The sequence below is a fragment of the Rattus norvegicus genome, chromosome Y (assembly GCF_036323735.1).
Source record: "Rattus norvegicus strain BN/NHsdMcwi chromosome Y, GRCr8, whole genome shotgun sequence".
In the NCBI taxonomy this organism is placed as follows: Eukaryota; Metazoa; Chordata; class Mammalia; order Rodentia; family Muridae; genus Rattus; species Rattus norvegicus.
The window spans coordinates 51,349,844-51,362,085 of NC_086040.1; the positions used below are offsets into that span (position 1 = coordinate 51,349,844).

The 12,242-nt window shown below is 39.4% G+C and overlaps 1 long non-coding RNA gene across 1 annotated transcript in view; it reads right to left on the bottom strand.

The window, feature by feature from the left end:
• Positions 1 to 4,068: 4,068 nt before the first annotated feature.
• LOC134484276 (uncharacterized) overlaps positions 4,069 to 12,242 on the bottom strand; it is a 40,637-nt gene continuing 32,463 nt past the window's right edge. Inside the window, exon 3 of the long non-coding RNA XR_010061687.1 lies at positions 4,069 to 4,379. This is a non-coding gene — a long non-coding RNA (uncharacterized LOC134484276). The remainder of the gene's footprint in view (positions 4,380 to 12,242) is intronic.

Sequence of the window (12,242 nt, forward strand, 5' to 3'; positions counted from 1 at the left end):
CTATTTTCAGTAGCCAAGATGTGGAATCTGCCTGTGCATCCATCAATAGTCCATTGAATAAATCCTGGTACACATACACAATGGAATTTTATCCAGCCACAAAAGGGATTGAATTTAGTGTTTGGTAGGAAAACTGGAGCCCACGGCATTAAGCAAAATCAACCAGACACCAAGAAGCAAATACTGTAATTTTTGTTTCGTTGTGAGTCCTGTAATTCTTTTTTATTTTGAAGCTGGGACCGAACCCAGGGCCTTGCGCTTGCTAGACAAGCACTCTACCACTGAGCTGAATCTCCAAACCCAAGTCCTGTAATTCTTTACAGAATATTTATGGGTTCTTAACAGATCAAAAAAAAAACAAATATGTCCATATGTCATGAAGGCAGACAAAGGTCTGGAGAAGGAAAGTGACTAGGCCGGGGGGTGGGGGATGGGGGTAAGCAGGAAGGTCGAACAGGGTAAAGCACATGACATGGTTAAAGGAAGTTGTCTCGATGCAACCCAGCACTGTGGATAATGAATAGACACTGATATAAAAAAAATGAAGAAGGAAAAAAGAAAAAGAAAAGGTTACAATTTCAGTGTTAGAGACACTGATGAGGCTGAGGACAGCCACCTACATTCCAAATGCACCAAGAGCCATGGCCCTCCGGCCTGAGATGGCTTAGGTATCTTTCCTTTGAAATTTCAAAACACTCGCTCAGTATAATATGAGCATCCGACATACACTACAGAAGCCAGGGAAATGGATCCACAACTAAAGCACTTTCCATCAAAGCACAGAGACCTAGTACAACTCCCCTCCCCTGGAAACCCACATAAATGGGGGGAGGGGTCGGAGGGGGTGGGTGTGGAGGTTGACTATAATTAAAGCCTGGGACGGCAGAGTTAGGGAATCCAGAGAGGAAAGTGGCAAGCAGAACTCGTCATATCAATGAGTCTGATTTTGACTGAAAGACCTTGCTGCGGAGAATCTGATAGGAAAGCAATGAAAATCTATGACATCATATCACACATACACACATGTCTGCACAATACACATTCAAACACATGAGTACACATACATATCTCTCACACACACAAAGAAAGAAAGAGAGAGAGAAGGAAAGAAAGGAGGAAATGGATAGATAAAATACATAAGTAGAAACTGCAATTAGGCTCCATTTATCCGTTTTTGATGTAAAAAGAAAGGGGTTGGTCGAAATGCCCTGTTTTGTTCTTTAAGTAGCGCTGAAGACCCAATCCAAGACCTTGTGCAGCTAAACGCTCTTCCTGTAGCCCTATTAGGCGCTCACGGACCTACAAAGGGCAGGTTTCCCTCTCAAATTGGAGGGATACGGCTGTGCCCAGGTCAGAGGTGGATGCAGGTCTCCCAGGTGAGATCTCACGGAGATGTCGTCTCTCTGACTGGCGCTAGAGGGCGCACGTGGCCTGGAGCCCCTCCGTGTGTTCTTCAATCTCAGATAGTCCAGGCAGGGCTCTCCACACCACCACCCCCAACCCACTCTAAACCCGGAAGGTGGGGACTGAGCCTGAAACAGCCTTTGCAGCTGTCAAGATGGGGGGACCCTGCCTGCTCCCTCTCGCGGCACCCCAGAGCTGGTGGGAGTTACTGGAGGAAGGTTTTCCTTGTGCACCCTAGAAGAGACCTCAACTCGTTCAGAAGTTTTTCTCCGTGCACAGTGGAAGTCACATCTTAGATATCTTGATGGTCACTCTTGCTTTGGGATCAATGGTTGGGGGTGGAGATTTGCAGCAGTGTCTGTGAGGAAGTCTTAAAGATCAGACATACCGAAAGTGAAGCTCTCTCTGCCCTGCCCTTTGCTGTATGGACCTGAACAAAGACATCTCTGAAGTTCAGTTCCTTCTAGCCCGGAGACAGGATGAGCACCTCTTCACTGTAGGCTTGGGACAAAGACTGTACACCATCCTATACCTGCAGGTGGCTCAGAGAGCACCTGTAGAGACACGAGCCTGCAGCCACCCACGCGCAGCTCCAGTGTGGATTGTTCTGCTCTGGAAAAGAAATTCTGAGTTTTCATTGATCCACCTAATGGCTTTGTGTTGCTAATCAGCCTGAACTGCATCCTATTGTGTGTCTGCAGTTACATCTAACTGTTGATCTAATTACCCAGGTCTAGAATTAGACTCTCACCCGGAGATGGGAGAACTGCTCAACCATCTACTCCTTCTAATGGAAACCTTCTGAGACTGAGAGCGTCCTCCCTGAAGCCTCAAAGTTGCCTTGAGCTAAAATGGCAGGTAGCAAAGGAAATCTTATTCCCCCCCAAGCCCTAACTAATTACGGGATGTCATCACAGCCCGATTAGTATTTAATCAACAAGGTGATGATTCCTGATCCAGCCAAAAGCTTACCTGCCAGTTAAATGGAGCACGATATTGAAATCTTAATTTCATTACCTGCTGGTAATAATCTTAAAATTATAAATCCAAAGTATCACTCGGAATACATTTGCATACGTAAAAGAATCTGTCCTCATTGTTGTCCCACGGCACACATGGCTGTTTCTTTGACTTTCAAACCAGAGCTGAATATCGTTTTATGGAGAGAGAGAGGACGGGATTTTTCCCTGCACCGAAGCCTGCTTGGAGAGGGAGAGAAACACATCCACACGATAAAAGGGCATCTGGGCAAGCACAAGTGCCCTGCCTGTCACCTGTGAGATATGAGCCACCTCTGTGTGGGTTACTGATGCTCTCACATTTCTGCTAACAAGTCAGTCGATACAACAAAAGCCACTTCAGAATTCCCAGACATTCAACACTGATTGTCACAGAAGGGGCAGTGGAGACTGTCAGCCTCTGCAGGACTCTCAGGCTGCCAGGGCCTCGATGCCTACATTCTGGCTGTTATATCTCTAGGGCAACGTTCTCCCAGAGGAATAGAGGGGTTGCGGGCTCATCAGCACACGTGTGTGCACATGCGCAGAAAAGAACCGTCTCGGCAGCTGGGAGTCCTGCACCAGTGGAAGGTGAAGTCTCTGGTCCTGCCAAGACTGAACTCCCCAGTGAATGGGATTGTTGGGAAGGGGCAGAATGTGGGGGTGCATCAGGAGAGGAACACCCCTATAGAAGGGGAGTGGGAGGTGCTAGGGAGATGTTAGCCTGGACACCAGGAAAGGGAATAACATTTGAAATGTAAATAAGAAATACCCAATTTAATAAAGATGGAATAAAAAAAAACACTCCTTCTGGAAGAGGAGAGTGTGATTTCTTTTCAGGATCTGTGGGAAGACTTTGCACACCTGGGCAAATGTGGAAAGACCTATAGATCCTTGGAAACATTTGGGTAGTTCCAGAAATTCCTGGAAAAGTGGAAGATCCGAGATCTCTATGGCAAGAGAGGAAGGTTTATGTGAACCTGGAATGTGTGGGGAATTACCTGTCCCAGTTTGTTAGTAGAAGAGTCAGCAGAAGGAGGCCCACAGTGTGATCTTCTTCGAATCTCTCACTGTTCTCTCCAGTACTGTGTTTTGTGGATGTTGCAGTCACTCTGGATACCAACTTGTCACAGTCCACATGTTCTTCAAACCCAGTAGTCATAACCCGGCTTTTTTTTTATTCACCTTCCCAAGAATGGGCACTAAAGATGAGGGCACTCTTTTTCTAGTAGCAGGATGTAAGCAGATGTTCTGGTATCCCTGTTCCTCAGCATCGAGATATATTAAAAAAAATTAAGACACTTGTTTTATGTGTTCCCACCACACCTGGTATTTACAATATGTGTCAAAGAATGCAGACTCACTTCTACTTAAATACTTCCTTATTTGTATTAATTTATATGTATTAATACGTAGCCCGTGGAATCTTATATTTCCAGTTACTCCTTCCCATCTGCTCTAGCTTGCTGTCTATTTTATATTTACTTCAGATGTGAACATATATTGCTATTATTTCATGTTACAGAGCAATCATGACTGAAAATGTTAATTTTAGTCATGTTTTAATTGCCCTGTTCCTCATGCACTGATTTCTGTGTATGAATATCAATTTCTGACTCATTATTTTGTCTCCTTAAATGATTCTTCTATAACATTCTTTTTCAAAGTCTACTTTTTAATTTTTAATTATCTCTGTGAGTGAACGTGTGTGTGTGTGTGTGTGTGTTTGTGTGTGTGTGTGTGTGTGTGTTTGTGTATACACATATAAGCACTATGTCCAAGAAAGCCAGTAGAGGCGGTATATCCCCAGGAGCTGAAATAACAAGTGGTTGTGGGTCACAGGACACGGGAGCCTGAATCCAAACTCAGATCTTCTGTAAAAGCAGTTTGCATTCTTCATTACTATGTCGTCTCTGTGGCACCCTTTTAAGATTTCTTCAATTAGTCCAGATGGTTAGCAATTCCACTAGATCTTGTCTGGGAAAAAAAATTAAAAGTTTTATCTTTAATAGGCACTTTTTTTCTTCTGAGCACAGAATTGATCTTTAGAGTTATTTATTTCAGAAGTGAACTTGTGCCATACTGCCTGTTTTGCAGTGGGCGTGATTTCCAGTCTAACCACACCTGTACCTTCTGTTTTGATTCTCTGTTCTTTTCTTGTTTTATTTTTCTTTCTTTCAAGCTTTTCCACTACCAAGTTCTTTATTATATACATATATGATCGTATTGATTATGCATCTCTCCCAGCTCAGCTTTTAACTCTCATGAGCACAGAACCTGTGTCTGGCTGTACTCTGTTTTCAGCACCCAGGACAGCTCCCGGGTCTCAGCAACATTAAGTGTTTGTTAAACAAAGAGGCTTTTTATTCTTATTTTACAGATGAGATGCCTCAGGCAGAGAAAGGTTATGGTAACGGAACACACTGGGGTTCCTAACGTGGTTTCTGAGAGACTTAATGAGTTGCAGATAGAACAGGAGAGCCAAGGTTTCTTAGGATTGTTCATACAAGGTCTCAGCCACAGAGGATGAAAGGTAACACGTTCAGTATGGCGAGAACAGCTCAGATTTAGGTCACTACAACTCAGTGTGGATCCGCTCACATCAGCCCCTCCCTGGATGTGTGGCTTGCCTGGAAGAGTGTTAAGTCAATTGTACATTGAATCCTGTTCTGACATGCAAGCATAAATGTTGAGGACAAATAATCTTTCTATGATTATGGCTATGAAATTTTATTTTTCTTGTGTTTATTATATTATATATGCTTTGTGAACTCTCCTGCATACTATAGAGTAAATACATTTAGTGTGCATGAGAACTCCACATAAGAGGCTACAAAAATACCTCAGCTGTTAAAGGCTTGTGACCCAACCAAAATGTCAATGAAACTGAAATTAGTCACTGTATATTAGGTGTTTGTATTGAAATAGTCACATATTAGCTCTTTGTAATTCTCTACATCATATCAGGTCTAATTATAATGATAGTGAATGCATCCAATTACAAAATTCACCATTATAGCTAATACCTTATTTGAATTATTTAACTTGTGTTTTGGTTTCATCTTCATATTCTATACCAAAGGAAGCATAGTTAGTGCTCTCCTATAATCAAATAGCCACATCGTCTGCGGTAATCTGGTATGTTAGTAAAATATCAAAATTGGTTTCTTTAGTTCATTTACTTTGGAGAGATCTATTGTCAGCAGAAATGCTGAAATGAAATATAAATAAAATAAACAAACTGAATAAAATATAAATCTTTATTAAAGATAAATGATATAGAAAAATAAGTTAAAAACACAGAAATAACTTACAAAATTCAATCTCAGATTACCCCCACCAAAACTAAGCTCACTGAAAATAAAGACCATGGACCCATTATATAAGTAAGAACCTGTGAGCACATGTTTGACAACACTCTAAGTTCTTTCTCTCCCTTTACATTAAGGGAGCAGAGGTAATGTTTTCCCCTAAGTTCTCTGAATTATCCATGGTTCTGGTTAAGATGCAACAAAAATCTAAAATGCCTGTTTATGGAAGATTCGTTTTTTTTCTTATTTGCATCCTTAATGTATCATAATTGATGAAATTCTAGATGCCTAGTGAAGATGTGTTATATAAATAAATGATGAAGAAGATTCAATTTAAATTTATATTATGTTTATTAGAAGAATTTTTCCACTCAATTTCATAATCCATTTTATATAATACAGACTCTGTCATTCTTCTCCACAGATTCCAGTCAGGATGTATCTTAATACACTTATTCAAGTGTATTTTGTATCTATTTGTATTCACCTCCCCATGACAACGCCATCAATATTTATTTCATATACTGGAAATGCCTATCTTGATATTTCAATTTATTAGGATGATACTATCAAGAAGATACAAGCTTCCTGTTTCTGGTTGCGCCCAGAGATGACATACTACAATAGCTCACTGTACCCAAAATTGGAGGGGGAGAAAGCTGGACTCCCAGAATCATGGACAATTCTGAGAACTTAGGGGAAACCATTACCTCTGCTCACATTCCTGTGCTGAGAGGGAGCTGCTTAGAGCCCTATGGATACAGGAACCTTGGGAGAGTAAGGGAGGGGATCCTTCCAGTATCTACCTGTGTCCAGAGATGGAAGCCAGTGGCCAGGAAAAGTAACACAACTGAGAACACAGGCGAGACCAACCCTTCTGCTCCAAGCAACCAGGCTGGAGGCCTCAGGACGCAGAAATCAAGAGCAGTCTGGGACAGGACACTTCCTGTTTCTGCCTGCACCCATTGCTGATCTGGTCCTACATATCTCTGTACCCACATCTTGGTGGGAGAAAAGAAGTCTCTAGGAACAGTGACAAAGAGTTTTACAGGATGGTCATGCCACCATCAGAGACAGCAAGACCATGAAACACCGGAGAAAACCTGATAGCCAGAGTCAAGCACAGGAACCTAAGCAACAGAAACCAAACTACTTGTCATCATCAGAGCTCCCTTATCCAAAGAAAGCAATATTTGGATATCCCAACAAACTGAAATAGTAAGATGTGGATTCAAAATCATTTTTCATGATGATGATAGAGGACATTGAGTAGGGAACAAATAAAACTCTTCAAGAAATACAGGACATCACAGGTAAATAAGTAGAAGCCCTTAAAGGGGAAACACAAAATTCCTTCAAGAATTACAGGAAAACACAGTCAAACAGATGAAGGAATTTAAAAAATCTAGGATCAATAAGTGGAAATAGAATCAATAAAGGAAGCACAAAGAGAGACAACCCTGGAGTTGGAAAACCTAGGGAAGAAATCTGAAGTCATAGAGAGAAGCATCAGAAAGAGATTACAAGAGATAAAGGATAAAAATCTCAGGGGCAGAAGATACTGTAGAAAACATTTACACAACCATCAAAGAAAATGTAAAGCTCAAAAAGCTCCTAATGGAAAACAACCAGGAAATCCAGGACACAATGAGATCAAACCAAAGGAAAAATGGGTATAAAAGAGAGTGAAGATTCCCGTATAAAAGAGCCAGTACATATCTTCAAAAAATTATAGGAGAAAACTTCCCTAACCTAAAGGGAGAAATGCCTATAATAATAAAAGAATCATACATTTCTCCAAATAGATTGGACCAAAAAGAAATTTCTCCCTTTACATAATAGTCAAAACACCAAATGCACAAAGAAAAATAAAGAATATTAAAGGCATTAAGGGAAAAAGTCAAATAACATATATAGGCATACCTATAGGAATTACACCAGACTTCTCATCAGAGACTATGAAAGTCAGATCCAGAGTGGATTTTATAAAACACTAAGAGAACATAAATGCCAGTCCAGGCTACTGTCCCCTGCCAAACTTTCAATCAATGCAGCTGGAGAATCCAAAGTATTTTATGATAAACATAATTTACACACTATATTTGCACAAATCCTGCCCTATTAAAGATAATACATGGGAAACTCCAACAGAAGGAGGGAAATTACACCCCATAAAAAGCAAGAAAGTAATCCTCTTGCAACAAACCCAAAAGAAGAGAGTCACACAAACATAATTCCACCTCTACCAATAATAACAGAAAACCACAATAACTATTCCTTAATATCTCTTAGCATCAAAGCAAAATTCTCCAATAAAAAAGACATAGACTAACAGACTGCATACATAAAGAAGAACTAGAATTTTGTTGCATAAAAGAAACACAGCTCAGTGACAAAGACAGATAGTATCTCAGAATAAAAGGCTGGAAAACAATTTTCCAAGAAAATGGTCTGTGGAAACATCCTGCAGGATACATTCCAGTATCTAATTCAACCAAAAGATATCAAAAAAGAAAAAAAAAGATAAGGACGGACACTTCATTTTAATCAAAGAAAAAATTCCACCAAGATCAACTCTCTATCCTGAATATCTATACACTACATCCAAGGGCACCTAAATTTATAAAGGAAACCGAACTAAAGCTCAGGCTAATGAAATAGTCGTGGGAGACTTCAACAACCCACACTCAGCAATGGCCAGATCATGGAAAGTGAAACCAGAGACACAGAGAAATTAACAGCTTTTGAACCAAATGGATTTAAGAAATATCTATAGAATATTTCATCCAAGAACAAAAGAATATACCTTATTCTCAGGAACTCACGGCACATTCTCCAAAACTGACCATACAGTTGGTCATAAAAGAGGCATCAACAGATACAAAGAGTGAAATAATCCCGTGCATTTTCTCACACGACCATGACCTAAGGCTGGACTTCAATAACAACAAAAATGTCAGGAAGCCCAAATACTCATAGAGGTTGACCAATATTTTACTCAGTGATAACTTGGTAGAGGAAGAACTAAAGAAAAAAATTAAAAAAATAAAAATGTTTTAAAATTTTAGGAAATGTAAGGTACAACAAACAAACTTATGGGACACAATGAAAGGAGAGCTAAGAGGAAAACTCAGAGCTCTGAGAGCATCCAAAGGGAAACTGGAGAGAGCATACATTAGCAGCTTGACAACAAATATAAAAGCTCAAAAGCAAAAAGAAGCAGATTCACCTGAGAGGAGCACAAGGCAGGAAATAATCAAACTCAGGTCTGAAATCAACTAAGGAGAAACACAAAGAACTCGACAAATAATGAATAAAACCAGGAGCTGGATCCAAGGGTAAATCAACATGGTACATAAACCTGAGCTAGAATGACAAAAGGGCACAGAGAAAGTATCCAAATAACCAAATCCGAAATGAGAGGGAAATAAAACAACAGAATCTGCAGAAATTCAAAACATCATCATACCATATTACTGAAATTTATATTCAAGAAAAGTAGAAAATCTGGATCAAATTATCAATTTTCTATACAGGGAGCAGTTACCAAAGTTAAGTCAGGGTCAGATAAAATATCTAAACTGTACCATGAATCCGAAAAAATTAGAAACAATTATTAAAATGCTCCCAATTGGGAAAAGATCCCAGGACCAGATGATTTTAGTGGAAAATTCTATCCGCACTTCCTAGAACCAAATACCACTATTGTACAAAATATTCCACAAAATGCAAACAGAGGAACACTATCCAATTCCATCTATGAAGCCACAGTTATGTTAATACCTATAGCATGCAAAGACCCAATAAAGAAAGTGAACTTCAAACCAATTTCCCTTATGGATATTGACAAAAAATAGTCAACCAAATGATTGGAAACCAAATCCATGAACACATCAAAATTATCATCCATCACTATCAAGGAGACTTCATAACAGGAATGCAAGGATAGTTCAATATGTAATTCCAACAATATAATCCACTAGATAATCAAACTGAAAGAAGAAAATTACATTTTCATATCATTAGATGCTGCAAAAGCATTTGACAAAATAAAACGCCCCTTCATAGCCAAAGTCATACAATGATAGGAATTCAAGGCCCATACTCAACAACAGTAACATAGTGGACAGCAAACCAGTAGCCAAAAATCAAACTAAACTAAGAGAAACTTGAAGTTCTCCCTCAAAATCAGGGACTAGACAAGGCTATTCATTCTCTTCCTGCTTATTCAATATAGTACTCAATGTGCTAGCCAGACCAATTAGACAACAGAAGGAGTAAAAAGGGATACAAATATTAAAGGAAGAGGTCAATACCACTATTTTCAGGTGATATTATAGTACACTTAAGTGACTCCATAATTTCCACCAGAGAAATACTGCACGTGAGAAACAACTTCAGCAAAGTCCTGGATATAGAATTAAATCTAACGTATCAGTAACCTTCCATGAATAATCAGACCAAGAAAGAAATTAGGGAAATTACACTCTTCACAATAATCACAAATAACAAAAAATACCTATGTGTAACTCAAATAGGTAAGGGAATGTACCGTATGAAAAGAATTTAATTTCTATAAATGAAGAAAATCTCAGAAGATGGAAAGTCTTTTCATATTCATGGATTGTCAATATTGATGTAGCAAAAATGGCCCTTTGCTAAAAGCAATCTACAGATTCAATGCAATCCCTAAGAAAATTTCAACAAATTTCTTCATACAGTTAGAAAAAGAAATATGCAAGTTCATTTAGAATAAGAAAAAAAAACCAAGGAGGTGGAAACTATTCTCAAAATAAAAGAAATTCTGTGGAAATCAACATCCCTAACCTCAAGTTGAATACCCACCAACACTGTAAAAAATAATATGGTATTGGTACAGAGACAGGCAAGTAGAACACCTGTGTTGGTTCATCTAGATGTCAGTGTGTAAATTAATGTAAGTCCATCCATTCTTATCACGCTGTACAAAGCTGAAGTCCAAGTGGAGTAAGGGCATCCAGAAAAAAGAGATAAACACAAACCAATAGAAGAAAAAGTGGCGAAAAGCTGAAACACATGATAACAATGGAAAATTTCTAGAAGAGAACACCAAACCAGTGGCTTATGCTTTACGATGAAGAGTTGACAGAATGGACCTTGTAAAAATGCAAAGTGTCTGTAAGGCAAGAAACACTGTCTTTATGACAAAATGGCCACTAATATCTTGAAAAAAGACATTTGCCCTCCTATATCTGAAAGAGAACTAATATTCAATATGTACAAAGAACTCAAGAAGTTATGCTCCAGAAAGTCAAATAACCCCATTATAAATGGGGTACAGATCTAAACAAATAATTTTCAGCAGAAGAATTTTGAATGGCTGAGAAATGCATAAAGAAATGTTCAACATCATTATTAATCATGCAAATGAAAAGATACACCAGGCAGAATGGCTAAGATCAAATATTCAGTTAACAGCAGATGCTGGTCACAATGTGGAGAAAGAAGAAGACTCCTCCATTATTGGAGGGATTGGAATGAGGTACAATATTCCGGAAATTACTCTGGGCTTTCCTCAGATAATTGGACATAGTATATGCTGAGGACTTAGCTATCTCACTCCTGGGCATATTCCCAAATGATGCCCCAACATATAACTAGGACACATGTTGTACTATGTTTATAGCAGCTGTAGTTATGATAGCCAGAAGCTAGGAAGAACCCAGATGATTTGACCACATGAATGGATACAGAAAATGTGGTTCATCTACATAATTGAGTGCAACTCACTAATCATATACAATGACATCATGAAATACATAAGCATATGAATGAAACTATAAAATACCATCATGAATTAGGCATCCACATCACACACACACACACACAAAAGAAAAAACAACACACACACACACACACACACACACATACACACTACCCCAAAACCTTTAATTACACAACATACAATTCAATTACCGCTTTAAGTTCAAGAAGAAGGATGAACCAAGTGAGGATGGTCTGTCTTAAAGGGGAAACAAAAATATTCATAGGACATGATATGGAGATTAAGTTTAGTGGAGAGATTGAAGGAATAACCCTACTAAGCCTATACCACCTGGGATCCAGCCCACATGCATACAGCCCCCAACCTAAACAATATTTCTGATGCCAACATGTGCATGCTCACAGGAGCCTGATATTGCTGTCTCCTGAGAGGCTCTTCCAGATCATGACAAATACCGAGGCTGATGCTTCCAGCCAACCATCGAAATGAGAACAGGGTCCCCTTTGGGGAAGATAGAGAAAGTATTAAAGGAGCTGAAGTGCCTTGAAACCCAGTGAGGACAACAGTGGTCACTAACCAGAGCTCCACGGGACTAAAGCACTTCCTGAAGACTGCACATGGACAGACTGGTGGCTCTAGCTGCATATGTATCAAAGGATGACCATGTTCTATACGAATGGGAGAAGCCCTTGGTCATGCAAAGGCTAGATCTTCCAGTAAATACAATGGCATGCTGGGGAGGCAGCAAGCAGATGTTTTTGCGGA